The 17824-nt window shown below is 36.7% G+C and overlaps 1 long non-coding RNA gene across 1 annotated transcript; it reads left to right on the top strand.

Moving 5' to 3' along the window:
* LOC127121061 (uncharacterized) lies at positions 1–1989 on the top strand. Its single transcript, XR_007803294.1, has 3 exons — positions 1–845; positions 940–1072; positions 1610–1989. It is a non-coding gene; the product is annotated as an uncharacterized LOC127121061 (long non-coding RNA).
* The last annotated feature ends 15835 nt before the right edge of the window (positions 1990–17824 follow it).

The raw sequence follows: 17824 nt of genomic DNA, 5'->3' as shown, positions 1-17824 counted from the left end.
CGAAAAAGCAATCGAAGTCATCCTACATATGTCGCTTCGTATATTTTCAAAGCTATGGTTTTAAATCTTGAAGGTTTTAGAACTTTCGCTCTTGAATCGCTTGATTCGGCGTTGGGGATTTCTCGCTGCCGATTCTCTTGCTGGGGAAGAACGTGGTGATGCGTTGTTTAAGAGAGTTGATTTAAAACTCGCGACGAGTGAACACGAAAGACTTGACTCGGCGATTGCGGATTTGACTGAGTAGGTGATTTTGAGTCCTAAGAACGTGAAATCTTGGTGTGTGTTAGGGGATAAGCAGGTAGTTCTTTTAGTATTTAGTGGTTCCAAGCCATTTTATATTATTGTTTAATATTCTTACTTTCTGTTTTATACTTGATTTTGTTTCAGGATCATTGATTTATACTTTATGTTGTTTGTTGTTACTTTAGGACAATACTATGATATATCTATGTCATTTATAATATTCTGGTTTATCATTGATGCTACTTTGTTGTGTGTTTTATATTCTTCTTTGTAATATTCATCATTGATGGTGTTTTGTTTTGTGATTTAGGTTTTGATTTTATGTGTTTTAATTCTTGAATTTTGAAGATTCTAATATTTTGTTTTGGTTGATTTTATGATGTTTTTTGTTTGATTAATGGATAATTACCCTTCAGAGCATGTGAGGGTTGAGTTGTCTAAGAAGGTGGGGTTGACGGATCAGAAGTTGCAGATGTGGTTCTGCCCTAGTTGGTTAGTTCTTGAGTTAACTCATTTGTTAGGGGTTTCACTAATTTTGTTATTGTTGTAGTTGAACTTCTGAAATTGAAGTTGAAAATGGAATCAAGGAGATACTTTAAATGGTATGTAAACATTTAAGTAAATGTGTTTGTTGTGATGCTGAGTTATAAGTTAAACAAGTTATTTTGTTTCTGACACTATAATTTCACAAACTAGGATGATATATAATGATTTGGAGATGTTGGTGCCTTAGATGATAATGTAGAGTCCTTTCTATCAAATGATGAGGGCAATCTCTATGGAGCTATTAAACAAAGTCCAGCTGAGTAAACAAAAGAATCTTCAAAAGGTAAGCTTTATTTATGGATGTGTCTTTCTTTTCTGTTATGGGAAGTATTATGGGAAAGTATTGACCGGTTAGTGCAATTTCTTTATCAGTCACATAGTTCATACAATTGAATATTCTTGCCACCTTTTGTATCCTTTAGTACAAGTTATATTCTATCTTAAGCAGTCTTGAAACTCCAATTATTTTGGCTAAAGCAGATTATATTCTATCTGAATATGAAGGTAAGGCATACCCAACATTAAAGAATACAAAGGTCCTATGAAGTTGACGGTGTCGTTGAATACTTGAAGAAAAAATGGGGCTACATCAACAAAAATTAAATATGTTGATGAAGCCAGTGCATTTTGGAATACAAATCATGTTGTCTGATACTTCTACATTATACTCGTCATCTACTATTTATGACCTTTTTTTGTGTTGCTATTGTATATATGTTGTTTTAATCTTCTAATCAAATTGATTCCATAGGGTTATGATGTGTATCTTATTTCCATTTTGGTTATGACATTTGTATCTTATTTTTGTTTTGGTTTGCAGGAAAGTTGGCACAGGCCAAAGGGTATTGACTCACGTGTTAGGAGAAAGTTCAAAGGAGTTACTTTGATGCCAAACATTGGTTATGGGTCTGACAAGAAGACTTTCCACTATCTGCCTAACGATTTCAAAAAGTTTGTTGTCCATAATGTCAAGGATCTAGAACTTCTGATGATGCATAACAAGTGACATACTCTAAATTTTCCCCTCATTCAATAAACCAACGCATTCATCAATACATTTGCATCATCTACACATCATAACATGCATTTCATCTCGCATAATGTTTAAAATGTCAGCCAGAATAAATTTTTGAATTTACAGATAGACTGGTTGGACTTATTCTCAAATGTATGTAAAATTAACGGGCGAAAAATATCAAAATTGAGTTTTCATACATCAATTTTATTAATCTACGATTTAGGTGGCGTGCTTGTATTATTTTTTCGACAACTTTTTTGATCGCATCTTGATCAACTTGAGCATTTTAACCAGTCACTTTTTATTTTAAAATTTGATCAAAACTTGTATGTTTCTGAGAAGTTTATTTCATACTAATCAGTTTGGTGCGTTCAATTTAATTTTGTGAATATTTGTGCGCTTGATTTTTATTCATTTAGAGTCTTTTTATTTTATTTTTTTATCAAAAGGTTTGAAATAGTTAAATAAGATTAGTTGTATTCTCACTTTAATTTTTTCCTAATTATTTGAGATGTTTGATTTTTGTTTCTTTTAAGTTATTTTGAGTTGTTTTATCACATAAATAACATTTAAGGGCATTATTAGCTTTTGTAAAAAATAAAAAATCCTAGTGTGAGTCGTACATATACTACATGTTGTGGAAATTTAGGGGGACGGATCCAAATACACATCATGCGGCGAAATTGAAAGAGAGTATTTCCTTAATTTTCAAAATAGAACCAATTAAAAAGAAGAAAAGGTTTGTTTTCCAAATAAGACCACACATTGTAGTTTGGAAAAAAAAAGGGTTCACTTTGTTTTCAAAGAAAAAAAGGGAGGACTTTTCTCTCTAAAGTAAAAAATGAGAAAAACCAAAGTGAAAAAGGGTGTGTCTTCTTTCTTCTTCATTAAAAAACTGTTTTCTTTCCATCTCCTTAAAAAAAACTCATTACACATTTTCATCTTTACACAAGTTATTCGCAACGTGCAAACAATCTCTAGTCTTCCTATCGAGGTTTACTTGCAGGACCGGCTACAAAGTCATATATTAATAAGTGTTGAGTATATGGTGTGTTTGTTGGTAAGTGTTTGGATCAATAGAACAACAGGTAAAAACGTTTGCAAGAAAAAGTGCGACAAAAATAAAAGGGTAAAAGCAAGATAATCGACGTAAATGAACAAAATAAATGAAAAGAATTGATAAGTTAAATGGTTTAAAAATAAATGTGAAAACAAGTGTACATTTTTGCAGGAAGTTAACTCTTTTCTCTTAGACGCTCGATACTTCAAGTGTTTTCCTATTGCAATGTTACAAATGCCACCTCTAGAAATGAAAATAACATCTACTTAAATAGTAACAAAAAAATTGCAAGGTGGTTGTGGTCCATTCATGATGCCCCGCGCGTCAGAGTCTATCAACCCACGTCTCTAGTAACTTCCCCCATGTTCTGCTTTAAACGATTTGTATCAATCATGGCATGTTTCACTTTGACTTCAACAAGATCACCCCTCCGTCGACTTCACTTCGACTTGGCTTAGGTCCCTCCTGACCGTCAAACCGCTTCGATTGCATCTCTCCTATTTTAATTTTTCCCTTCGGCGTGGTCAAAATTTTATAGTTAACAAATTTCCCCCCTAAAAGGCCAGTTTCGACCGAGAGACATTTCGACCGAGAAACTTGGCATTTTTACTTTCCCAAATTTCGGCTGGATGTCTAATCGTTAATGATGCTCTACACAATGATGATTCCTTTTGCGCCACGATTTCCCAGAAAAAATGCCATCATTAGCAGCTACTTTCTAGGTCATGGGTTTTCAACTAACTCTACTAACTTTCCCACTACCACTGAGTCAGACAGCTGTCGTCAATCGACTGACCATTGGTTGCCATTTTGTTTGCCTATAAATACAACTTTTTCATGTTCACCATTTTTCTTTCTGCTTATTCATCTGTGTATTTTTCCTGTAATTTTTCCAAAGCGAAATTATTTCCTTATTTTTCTCCTTCTTCACTGCAACGGCTTCCTCTACTAACACCAACGACATAGCCACCTTCAACACCGATAACAACCCTATCGCATTCCAACTTACTAAAGCAGAAAGTTTGAAACCTATTCCCCAACCAACATCCACTGATGAGGTTGTAGTAAAAATATGGCAACGCCAAATGCTTATTCCTTTTGTCGTTGCTGACAAACTCATTGCCTTCCATGGGCCATATCCAAACACCAAAACACAACCCAAAAATGTTCAATCCCATTTTCCTGGCTTTACTCCTGCTCTTCCGCCAGCTTTTGAGAAAAATGGTACCATCGATGTGAAGTTCATGGACCCAAAGGCCAAAGTTTTCAGGTCGATGCATATTCCTGACAATAAAGAATATGTGACTTGGCTCAACAAAGTTCAACGCAAACGCCGATAACAGTAGAGGATGGATAGTATTTTCGATGCTATCCAGATCTCGAGGAACACCCACCAAATCAACCCATGCATGTTGCTTGCTTCGATGTATTTCTGGGAAGGTTTGACTAATACCTTCCAACTTCCCTGTGGTATGCTGACGCCAACTCTTTTCGACGTGGCGGCTATTACAAGTTTATCACATTTAGGTGAAACTTTTGACCCTACTCTTCCGATATAAACTACCTTTTCTTTCAGTCGTGTCGGTCTTCAGAATTATATTGAAGACCACCATGATCAAAATTATGTCGAAGTATCTGACGAGGAGCATATTGCATTTCTAATTCTTTGCCTTTTGTATTCTGTATTCTGTCTTAGCTCTCTGCAAATAGCCAAGAGCTACACAAGCCTGGTTATCCAAATCCATGAAGGTCGACAGGTTTCTTTAGGTAAACTTTTGCTAGCCTCCATGTACCATTCTTTAGGGCTTGCGACTCTAAAATTGAAACTTCTCCACTCCACTCCAAAGGCTCTAAACTTGTCTGGCCCTATGTGGTTGTTGCAAAATTGGTTAAATGCCACCTTCTAAGAACATATCACACTTACTCATCCTCCCTAACTACCAAACAATATCACCACTCTTCAACCTTCTAAAAACAAACTCCTCAATCATCACTCAATCAATAACAACAAAAGAAGCAACAATAACAAATACCTCATTAAAGTAAGAAATGAAAAAACGAGGCAAAAAGAAGAGGGGAGCAAAGAATATCTAGCCACTGTGAAAAGCAGATGTTATCACCTAAGATTGCTCAATCACACTTCCTGCCACCGCTGCACCTTGCTGACACTATACGCCATGATATATAAGTCTCCGCAACCTCCCTCGATATCTGCACAACATAACAACCAACTCACTGAAAAACCTCTGTTGACTCACCTTCGCACCTTTCCCTCGCTTACCTCATCCATCGTCAGAAAATATTGAAGAGTAAGAAGTTGCATTTTGTGTCTTTTGTTTTAGTTTTACATTTTGCTATCTGGAAATGCAGAGAAAGGGAAAGCAAAACACGATCCACTCTTTTCCTTTCCATGTTATTTTTTATTTTCCTTTTTATTTCTATTACTAATCTTATGATGGGCCTTTGAGCCCATTAAATTTTTTTGTTGTCTTTTGTTTTGTTTATTCTTTTTGTATGGGCCTTTGGGCCCATTAATTATTTTTTATTTAACCTTTGTTTATTTTGATGATGTTTTGTCTTCAAGTACAAAAGACAATGCAAACTAAGGTTATTTAAGAAAAGAGGAAATAAATGTAATTAGACATGACATCGAGTTTCTTTCGCACTTGTCTAAGCGCTCGTCATCCATTAAAAAACTTTCAACTCGATTGGCACCAATCTCTTTTTCATAATAAATTGGAAGAAAAAGACTACCTGGGTGAAAGGTTCAGTCATAGTCCTGAATGATAGGCGCAAGTTGTAAGAGCTTGCAAGGCATAAGCGTTCGTCTTTCCTTCAAAACACTTGTAAATATTCAAACCCCTTTTCTTAACAAAATTGGAAGAAAAAGACTACCTGGCTGAAAGCTCAAGTCATAGTCCTGAGTATTAGACCCAACTGGTAAAAACTTGCAAGTCATAAATCCTCGTCTTCCAACCCAAAAAAAAATCCAACCAATCAAAACGTTTTCTCGATGTCATGCGGTCTTATGATAACACCAAATTACACCGTTATTTTGACACATTTTGTACATGATTTATTATCGTTTTACCTCCATTTTCAGTATTATATGGGTATTTTGTCTGTACTTAGGGTATTTGACCATATAGGAGCCATGTGCAAAGAAACGAAGCAATTCAAATGCAAAATGAAGAAAATATGGGAAATTACACACAAGGCGATCTACGTGACATTCGCCGTGGAGAATGCCATAAGAAGAATGACATGTCCCACTCACCAACGGGCATATTGACCCACTCTTCCACACGTTGGGAAGGTGGCGTTCGCCACCTTGGTATGGCGTTCACCATCCTTTGTGAAGATCAGACGGTTAGAAAATGGACTTGCTTGGTCTCCCACTATCTCCATGAAGCCATACATCTTCTCCCACAAATGAAAAGAAACTTCCCACTTGACATTTTGGACGTTGGAACACTATAAATAGGCGATAAGCTTCATTTTCCGAGGCATCCAAGCTTAGCACAATCTTAAGCACTAGAATTACCGATTAAATATAATATAGAGATAATAGATAACCTTCAACCACCCAAAACAATTAGAGAAAACGAAGTTTTCTTGGACACGCCGGTTTTTACCGGCGCTTAATTAAAGATTTCTCCAAGATAACTAAACCTTTAACCGGTTTCCTAATGAAAGACATTCAATTCACCTTTGACGAAAAATGTCTAGAGGCGTTTAATCTTCTTAAGAAAGCACTAATCTTTGCACCTATTATGCAACCATCCGATTGGACAAACCTTTCGAGATTATGTGCAATGCTAGTGCTTTCGCGGTAGACGCCGCTTAGGATAACGAAAGGATAGTAGATTACATGTTATCTACTATGTTAGTAGAACCTTAAATACATGCCAAATAAACTACATAACTACAGAGAAAAAACTCTTAGTTGTGGTATTTGCAATAGACAAATTATGATCCTATTTAGTTGGAGGCAAAATCATCATATATACAGACCATGCTGCCATACGATACTTATTAAGCAAAAAGGATGAAAAACCTAGACTGGTTTGCTGGATCCTTTTATTACAAGAGTTTAATTTAGAAATCTGTGATAAGAAAGGGACCGAGAACGTGGTAGTTGACCATCTCTCCAGATTAGGGTACCTGAAACCCGACCATATCCCCATCAATGATGACTTCGCATATGATATGCTGATAGCATATGTCGATAATTGGATAAGTCACGATGAAGCCTCTGATGAGATATCACTGAATATTGAATCTGCTCGTGTATTGACCAGTGTACCTTGGTACGCTGACTTCGTCAACTTTCTCGCAGCCAATATACTACCTCAGGGATTAACCTACCAACAGAGGAAAAAGTTTTTCCATGACATGAAACATTTTTACTGGGAAAAACCCCTTCTCTTTTTGTCGTTGTGTTCCTGAAGAGGAGGCACCAAATTGAAGGTAGAGAAAAATAAGAAAGGGGGGGTGAATTGTTTTCACAGTAATCAAAAGCTTTTGCAACACTACACACACGAAAGTAAATGCTAACAACACAAGAATTTTATCCTGGTTCACTTGAGAATCAAAGCTACTCCAGTCCACCCGACCAAGGTGATTTCACCTTCAATAGGGACTTAATCCAATAATATCAATAGATTACAAAAACGTCTGAGAGTTCAACAATCTCTTAGCCCTTTTAAGTCTACAAATTTAAACAAGTCACTTGAGGAATATCAACAAATTAGATAAGTATAGGTGTTTACCTTAGTACTTCTAATTAAGCAATATAAACACAATTAAGAACACAGATCAATGATCACACTATGAGCAACAACTCTTGTGTAATTATTGAATCTTACAATTAAAAATATTGAGTATATAAATCGAAGTGTATTGTAGAATTCTTTTGTAATTTTTTTCTTGCATGACGATGATAAGGCCTTTATATAGTAATTTGAGATGATATCGTCGGAAGGAAATTAAGGGTGATTTCTTGTCAATTATGAGACTTAATGAGATTAACCTTCTTGTCATTTCCATAGCAGTCTTGGAGCATAATCCATAATTTCCTTATAGAGATTTGTACCGTACTTAGAATACTTATTGATTAAGTTTTTGGTTTTGATGAGTCAGATGATTTGTTGAGCGTGAATCAGAGTGAGCAGAGTCAGAGTCCTTGAGCAGAAGCTTGTAGTCTTCAGATATTCTCATAACTAGTCTTTAGATAGTTGTTTGTTAAATAGTCTTCAGATAGATGTTTGTTGAATAGTCTTCAGATAGATGTGTCTTCTAATGTTGTCTTGCAGAGTCATCAGATGTAGAGTCTTCAGACATCAGATATGAACCTCAGTGTTAGATTTTGTATGTGATTCTTTTAGAAGTGTTCTTGTTCGGAGTCAGGTATGATTTCTTCATTGTTGGATCAACTATTCTGGACTACGTTAGATGCCAGATATTGTTTTCCTCAGATTCATTTTGCCTTAAAAACCTGCACACTTAAAGGAAATTATTAGGGTACCAAATTGTTTCATTCTTTGTTATCATCAAAACTTAGAGATATATTGCAGAACCAAAATCTTGTTCTAACAATCCCCCCCCCCCCTTTTGATGATGACAAAAACTTAGACTTTTGATGAAACAATGGTACTTTACAAGGATACATATTTAAATGAATCAGAGTCAGATATAGTATGACTCCCCCTGAGATTTGCAATTTCCCCCTAAGTATGATACTTAGAATTTTTTTAAATATATTTGTATCAGAAAAGGGTTTATGGGTAGAGAGTTTCTTACCAGATCTTCTTAGGTTGCTTAACTTGTTTCTCCGATACTTATTTAGTTTTCCTTGTTCAGATATATCCTGTAAAAACACTTAGACTGCGCAATTTATTTTTAATATTAAAATCCAAGCGGTACATTCTGAGAGTTAGATATATTATTTCATCAAAATGCTATTATTTATTTCTCCCCCTTTTTGTCGGACTCAAAAAGTTAACTAAAAAACAAGAGTTTAAACCACATAAAACAACACAAATTCCATTGAATATTTAGAAGTACATAGCATAAAAGCATAGAATAAGAAAGGCCTCATAGGAAAAAACTCTTAGAACAAAATTACAAAAAAATAATCCTAGAGTGCCTAAGGGTTTGGAGGAGGAGGCATCCTCTGAAGTAGCTGAGCAAGCAGGTTCTGAATGTTGGAGTTAACTTGACCTTGTTGGTCGGGTCTAGCTTTCACCGGTTGCTATTCTTTTTGAAGCTCTTCCAGATTCTTGAGAACCAGAGGAGCTAGATCATATGTTGATGACGTTCCTCGAGTCAGAGCAACCTCAAATGTCTTTGCAGCTTCTTCTACAGCAATGCGAGTAGCTTCTTCAGCGCCAGCTTGTGCTTTAGATTCTACAACAGCAGCTTTCTCAGCTTCTTCCTTAGCAGCAGCTCTCTCTTCAACTTCTTTTCTGTCCCTTTCTTCAGCTTCCTTCCTGGCCCTTTTTTCAGCTTCTTGTGCCAAATATGCCTTAAGTCTCTCTTTAGCACCTCTGATGTAGTCATTTCTGACTTGTTCAAAAATTCCCTTGAGCTTGAAAACCTCAAATGTCATCCACCTGAGAAATCTGTTCCAGTGATTCCTTACTTCAGAAGGATTGTTATTGAGCCTGGATTCTTCAGATAGTTGCTTGAGCCTCGCAACAGTGTTCTCTGAGAACTTGGCAAAAACCTCATCTAAGGTTGGAAAGGTTAGGTCAGGTTCAGAGGTTTGAGAGATAGGTTCAGAGGGATTGTGGATGGGTTCAGAGGGTTCAGAGATTGGTTCAAAAGGAGGTGGAAGAGTTTCAGAGGGTTCTGAAGTGGGTACCTAAGGGGGTGGTATGGGTCCAGAGGCTTCTGGTATAGATTGAGTCTGTTCAGATTCAGTTTTGGCTTGAAGTTGTGGCTTGAAGTTATGCAAGAATAGGGGATGTTGGGTCAGGGATGTATGAATGTTCAGAGTTTTAGGTTAGGTCATAGTATGGAGGAGAATTAGGGTTAGACGAGGGAGGTGATATAGTTTCGTTTAGAAGGATAGCCTCGGATACCATGATTGAGGTGGTTGTTAGGTTAAATTGTGGTAGTGGGGGTGGGGATGTGTTTAGTTCATAAATATGATGTTCATAAAGAATGGGGATAGAGATGTTTGGTTCAGAGGGAGAGATGATTGGAGGTGGTTGAAGTAGGGATGAGAGAATTTTCCTAGAACCAGAACTTATGGGAGCTTCTTATATAGGAGACTTACATGGTGTTGAGGAGCTCAGAGGCACGGGTTGCTTATGAGATGCTAAAGATTCTCCTAGCTTATGAGTCCTCTTATTCTTCTTCTTCTCAGAGGGATCTCTCTTCCTCTTCATAAAATTTGGTGGCTGTTCTGGTAGCACGTCCAAGGTGAACCTAAAAATGTCTATTCCTTGGGCCTCTAGATCCTAAAGATAATGGGTGATTACCTCTGAGGGATCAATCTTAGAGAAGAGATACATCATGTTGGGTATCTCCCTCTGATCTTTCAGAGCTTCCCAGGATGTGTCCATAGTGGGTTTGACTCTGACTCTGTTAATTAAACCAATGCTCTTCAGGTTCCTCCTGTTCAGAGGCTTCCCCACATCCACCATGACATCTTCCATCATGTTGAGAGATATGAGATGGTCCACCAACCCACTCTCTATGAGAACATCATAAATTAGTATCCCTAGAGGGATGCAATTTCTGGGCTTCATATTATTTCTAGTATCTCTAACGAAGTCCCTCAAATACTTGAAGAGGTGGGAGGGAGGATTCAGCTTCAGCCATTTGTGCAGACAGTATAGAATGCACTTCTGGTATGTATTGATGTAGTCAGAGGAGCTGGATGCTAGACGATGGTGGATAGTTCCCAGAATGATCTTCAACCAAGCTCTCATATTTTGGTGAAGTTCTTTGTTCTTTGAACTTCTCCCTTTTGGGTTCTAAGAGAAAATAGTAGGGATGATTTTCTAGGACCTATACTTTGCCATAGGATTGATATTATATATCCTTTTTCCCCTACTGTTTCCATGTTCAAAAGCTTAGCAATTGACTTCTCCGTGATCACAGTCTTGATCCCTAGAACGTAGGATACAATGCAGTGGTCATCGCAATTAGCGAACTTTTAGAATTCCTTCACCAGGAATGTATAAACTGGACCGTAAAGTTGTTTGAAGTATTTTACCCACCCTTGGTTCTCCAGTTCTTCAGTTAGATCAATGCCACTCCTCTCGAGGTTGTCAAAATCAACCAAGAGTTCACACAAAACTTCCAGTTTTTCAAAATGGGTGGCAAGATTTATGTGAGGAGGGCGATCAAGAACATGATGTTCTTGATATGAAGTTGTTGAAGGTGTAGCAGTTGTAACCTTTTGTGAAGCTTCAGCTGGTTGCTCAACATCAATCATTTTGTTGAGAGTATTCGAAAACCTGTCGTTGTTGAGGACTCATGTTGCAGTTGTTGTAAGAGATGAGATGCAAAGGAGATGAAGTTTCAAGGAGGTTCAGGTTGCAAGGAGGTTGAAGTTGCAAAGAGAATGAAGGAAAGGGTTTGTGTACGTTGTGAGAGTGAAAAGTGTGAAAGTGGGAATTATGGTAATATATATACACATTCAAAGCACATGCAAAATGACAATGTTAGGGGACAAAAGTAATTATGATTGCTAAAATCTTAGTTGACAAACGTGGGGAGAATTAAATGCATCTAATGATGGTTGTCTAATCTCAAAAATATGCACACTGCACGAGGAGGTCTCAATAGTTTGGCTCTTGAGTTCTGAGCTAGGCAATTGTCTAGAAGATCCAAAGCCACGCATTTGAGAGACCACGCTTTGATGTTTCTGGAGTCAATAGTACTAAAAGGTTTCTGACTCAGAAGGTTTCTAATCCAAATGTCATCTAACTTGTAGAAGTATCAGAACTAGAACCAAATAAACAACATATGTTTAAGTCAGAGTTTGTTTTAACATTAGAGAGGAGGCACATGTTTAGATTCATTCTGGGCAATCTGCCATATTTAAATATTTTAGAATGAAAATAAATTTATCTTCATCTAAGGATTTTGTGAAGATGTCATCCCATTGATGGTATGTATCTATGAATTTTAAAATGATTATCCCTTTCTGAACATAGTCTCTGATAAAATGATGTTTAATTTTTATGTGCTTCGCTCTAGAATGTAAAATTGGATTCTTACTTAAGCATATAACAGTAGTGTTATCACAAAAGATAGGGATGTTACTCTGATAGATCTGAAAGTCCTCAAGCTGATTTTTCATCCAGAGCATCTGAGTGCTGCACAGTGAAGCTGAAATGTATTCTACTTCTGCAGTTGACAGTGCAATGGTTTTATTGTCTTTTGCTTTCCCATGAGATGAGGTTTCCTCCCAGAAACTGATAGTTCCCAAATGTGCTTTTGGGTTTCAACCTGTCTCCGGCGTAATCTGCTTCACAATACCCAGAAAGCCTATACTCTGACATTTTCTTATACATCAGACCAGGGTTAGGTGTTCCTTTCAGATATCTCAGGATTCTCTTAATAGCAATTAAGTGAGATTCCCTTGGGTGTTACTGAAATCTAGCACAAAGACATACGCTGCATAATATATCTAGACGCGTAGCAGTCAAATAGATAAGAAAACCTATCATACCATAATAGAGTTTCTGACAAACCTTTTGACTCACCTCTTCTTTCTCCAGAATGCAAGTAGGATGCATGAGAGTCTTTGTTGGTTTGCTTTCTGACATGTCAAATTTCTTCAGAATGTCTTTTATGTATTTGCTTTTATATACATATGTGGCTTCGGATGTTTGGTTGATTTGAATCCCCAGAAAGTGTTAGAACAAGATTTTGTGTCTACAATTCATCTCCAAGGTTTTGATGATAACAAAGGATGAAACAAATTGGTACCATAACAAATTTATCTAAGTTTGTAGGACTCTAAGAGAAAAAGGATCAGATAGACAAATATCTGACATCATGAAAGTCCAGAATAGTCAACTTAGAATAAATTGAAGCAGACACTCTGACTCTGAAGAAAAGGAAGTTCACACGGTTTGACGGTAGTAGACTCAGGCCCTCTGAATATGAAGAGTTCCACACAGCTAATCTGATGATTTGTACTCTGAATAAGGCTCTACAGAAAAACATATCAAGAACTTCTGAAGTAAATCTACTCTCAGCAACTATCTAAAGTATACACGCTGAACAAGAAAATCTGAACTCCACGTACTCTGAGTTAAGGTCAACCACAAAGACTTAGCTACGAAGTCTTTCTACTTTTGGTATGAATCCTTATTTGGAAAAGATTAAACACTCTCCAAAATTGCTATGGAAAGGACAACGGACTTAATGCCATTAAAATTCCATCATTGGCAAGATATTCATGAATGCCTCAGCTAACGGTCTCTTGTTCAAATCACTATATAAAGGCAGGATCATCATCATACAAGGCACGAAGCATACACACAAGAATACTGCAAACAAAAATTCTATATTCTCTTACATTCTTGTTCAAATCTGTTCACACGAGTTATTGCTCAAAGTGTGAAATATTTCAGTTCTTATATTGTGTTACTACTGCTTACCTAGAAGTACTAAACACTTCATTGTATTTTCAAAATAGTTGTTGAACATTTCCTCAAGTGAATTATGAAGTCTATAAACTTGAGAGGGCTAAGAGATATTTACTGTCTTAGACGTTTTTGTTGTAATATCTCTAGATTATTGAATTAAGTCCCTGTTGAAGGCGAGATCACCTTGGTCGGGTGGACTGGAGTAGCTTTGAATTTCAAGCGAACCAGGATAAACTTCTGTGTTGATAGCTTTATCTTTCATGTGCGTTTTATTTGCAAAAGTTTTTATTATCTGGGAAAAAAACTCAAACCCCCCTTTCTTGTTTTTATCTACCTTCAATTGGTATCAGAGCTTCGGCTTTGTCATTGATTTTCAAATCAAACACTTAATAGTGTAGAGAGATCCAGCGTGAGAGAAACATTATGGCTAACACCAATGAAAGAGACAACTACAATGCCAAACCTCCAGTGTTTGATGGAGAAAAGTTTTATTATTGGAAAGATATAATCGAAAGTTTCTTTATGGGTTATGACGCTGACCTATGGGATATAGTTACAATCGCCTATGTACCACCTGTATCTGATGCTGGTATTGCTATTTCCAGAAATAAAATGACTGATGATTAGAAACGTTATTTCAAAAATCAGCACAAAGCAAGAACAATACTACTGAATGTCATATCCTATAATGAATATGAAAAGATCACCAACATGGAAACTACTAAAGAAATACTTGACTCCCTAAAGATGACCCACGAAGGCAACTCTCAAGTCAAAGAGGCAAAGACTCTAGCTCTAATTCAGAAATATGAAGTTTTCAAGATGGAGGACGATGAAGTAGTAGAGGTAATTTTTTCTAGATTTCAAACTTTAATTGTAGGACTCAAGGTTCTGGACACGGGCTACACAACTGTAGATCATGTCAAAAATATTTTCAGAAGCTTGCCAAAGAAGTGGAGACCTATGGTCAGTGCCTTAAAACTATCAAAAGATCTGAACAACATAAGCCTGGAAGAACTCGTCAGCTCCCTCAGGAGTCATGAGATAAAACTTGAGGAAGATGATCCCTAAAAGAAAAGCAAATATGTGGCTTTGAAGTCTAGATCTGAGAGACGCAAACCAGAAAGGAACAAAGCTCTCCAAGCTGAAGAAGAAGAAAATGATGACTCTGAAAAGGATAATTCTGATGATGAAAAAGAGTTATCCCTCTTAACCAGAAGAGTCAAACATCTCTGGAGAAAAAGAAATAACAACTTCAGAAGACCAAGACATAAGGGAGATTGCTCAGAATCAACTTCCAGAGGCAAACCAAACAAAGAGGTAACATGCTATGAATGTAAAGAACCAGAACACTATAGAAACGAATGCCCAAAGCTCAAGAAAGACAACTCCAAAAAAGAAGTATTCAAGAAAGATTCCTTTAAAACCAAGAAGGGACTCATGGTCACTTGGGATGACTCTGAATATGATGCCCCGGAATCAGACTCTGAAGAAGAACAGACAAATGTGGCATTCATGGCTACCACATCTGGAAGCTCATCAGAAAGAGAATTTGATCTTGAAGAGGTATTTTCTAATCTCTCTCATTCTAACCTTGAATCTTGTTTATCTGAATATCTAAGCTCATATCAGAAACTTCGACAAAAATTCAAGGCTTTAAAGAAAGTCCTTGAAGGAACCATTAAAGAATGTGATAAGCTTGAGATGGAAGTTTCTAAATTAAAAGACAACATTTTGGTTTTAGAAAGAGAAAAAGAATCTTCAACTAAACAATGTTTAAAACTTGAAGAAGCTTTATCTTAAGCCCCTAAAACTTCTAACACAATCATATACAAATATGAAAAAGCTTTTCAAAAGTTTCTGAAAAATGGGCTAGAAAGAAGCAGAATGGCTTCTATGATTTATGGAGTTAGTCAGAATAAGAAAAGAGGAATAGGATATGACTCTGATGAAGACGAGAAAATACCTTATGCAGATGATAAACCTAAATCCCCTTTTTCTTATCACTACACACATGCACAAACACAAAATTTCACTAATGCAAGAAAACCCAAAGTTTCCAGAAACTCTGGGAGAACTAATCACAGAGGACCCAAAAGATTTTGGGTACCAAAGGATAAAATAGTCTATGTTGCAGATATCCTATGCAACAGAGTTAAGACACCAATCATGGTACCTGGACTATAGATGCTCGCGACACATGACGGGAAGAAAGCATATGTTCCAAATCCTGGAACTTAAAGATGCTAGCTTCGTAGTTTTTGGAGGAAATCAAAAAGGAAGAATCAGAGGCTCCGGAGCAATTGAGTCAAAAGTGATCATGGTGGATAATTCAAAAATAAGTTTTTTGAAGAACTTTTTGATTCAAATGGAATATCCCATGATTTCTCCTGTCCTAGAACTCCACAGCAAAATGGTGTTGTAGAAAGGAAGAATAAAACTCTCCAAGAAATGGCCAGAACCATGATCAATGAAACAAATATGGCTAAGCACTTTTGGGCTGAAGTAGTAAATACAACGTGTTATATTCAGAATAGAACCTCTGTAAGACCTATTCTGGAGAAGACTCCTTATAAACTGTGTAAGGGAAGAAAACCTAACATTTCTTATTTTCATCCCTTTAGACGCTCTTGTTTTATCCATAACACTAAAGAACATCTGAACAAGTATGATTCAAAAGCACAAAAAGGTATTATATTAGGATACTCAAAGCACTCTAAGGGCTACTGAGTATACAATACAGAAACTAAAATTGTGGAAGAATCAATACATGTCAGATTTGATGATAAGCTTGACTCTGAAAAGTCAAAGCTAGTTGAAAAACTTGCAGATCTGGAAATATCACTTGCAGGTTTTGACGAAAACACTAAAGAATCTGAGGAAGCTGAAAGGAAAAACCCAGAAACAACTAAAATCTCAAATGTACAGAAAAGATCAAGAACCCGTCAAACCATCTTTGAAGAATTGATTCTGGGAAAAAAGGATGAACCTGTCAGAACAAGGTCTACATTCAAAGTATGTGAGGAAACCCCTCTGGAATTAGTGTCTCTGATAGAGCCTACATCCTGTGATGAGGCACTTCAAGCTAATGAATGGATTCTGGAAATGGAAGAAGAACTTGATCAATTTGCAAAGAAAGACGTCTGGGATCTGGTACCAAAGCCAAAAGGAACCCACGTTATTGGAATAAAATGGGTGTACAGAAACAAACTAAATGAAAAAGGAGAAGTGGTCAGAAACAAAGCACGACTGGTAGCACAAGGTTATAGTTAACAAGAAGGCATTGACTACAACGAAACCTTTGCTCCAGTCGCCAGGTTAGAATCTATTTGTTTACTTGTATCGTTCGCTGTAAATCATTCCATCAAATTATATCAGATGGATGTCAAGAGAGCATTTCTGAATGATTCTATCTCGGAAGAAGTGTATGTTCACCAACCTCCAGGCCTTGAAAACTCTAATTGTCCAGAACAAGTTTTTAAACTGAAAAAAATATTTGTATGGTATAAAACAAGCTCCTAGAGCTTGGTATGAAAGACTAAGCACCTTTCTTCTAGAACATGATTTTATTAGAGGCAAAGTTGACTCTACACGCTTCTGTAAAAACATCAGAAATGATCTCATGATATGTCAGATATACGTTGATGATATAATTTTTGGTTCAGCTAACCCTTCTGTTTGTCAAGAATCCTCTGAGTTAATGCAGGCTGAGTTTGAAATGAGTTTGATGCAAGAACTAAAATTCTTTTTGGGAATTCAAATCAACCAAGCTTCAGAAGCCACATGCGTATATCAAAGCAAATACATTAAAGACATTCTGAAGAAATTTGAAATGTTAGAAAGCAAACCAGCAAAAACTCCCATGCATCCTACCTGTATTCTGGAAAAAGAAGAAGTAAGTAAAAAGGTTTGTCAAAAGCTCTATCGTGGTATGATAGGCTCTCTTCTCTATCTGACGGTTACACGCCCAGATATTCTCTTCAGCATTTGTCTTTGTGCCAGATTCCACTCAAATCCAAGGGAATCTCATCTAACAGCAATTAAGAGAATCCTAAGGTATCTGAAAGGAACACCTAACCTTGGCCTGATGTATGAGAAAACATCAGAGTATAGGCTCTCTGGATATTGTGATGCAGATTATGTTGGAGATAGATTAGAGCGAAAACGCATATCTGGGAACTGTTAATTTCTGGGAAACAATCTAATATCTTGGGCTAGCAAAAGACAGTCAACCATAGCACTCTCTACTACAGAAGCAGAATATATCTCAGTTTCATTATGCACTACTCAGATGCTCTGGATGAAGAATCAACTACAAGATCTTCAGATATATGAGAGTAA

Source organism: Lathyrus oleraceus, chromosome 2, assembly GCF_024323335.1.
Source record: "Lathyrus oleraceus cultivar Zhongwan6 chromosome 2, CAAS_Psat_ZW6_1.0, whole genome shotgun sequence".
NCBI lineage: Eukaryota > Viridiplantae > Streptophyta > Magnoliopsida > Fabales > Fabaceae > Lathyrus > Lathyrus oleraceus.
The sequence above is the reverse complement of the archived record's forward strand: the minus strand, read 5'-3'. Positions and strand labels throughout refer to the sequence as shown.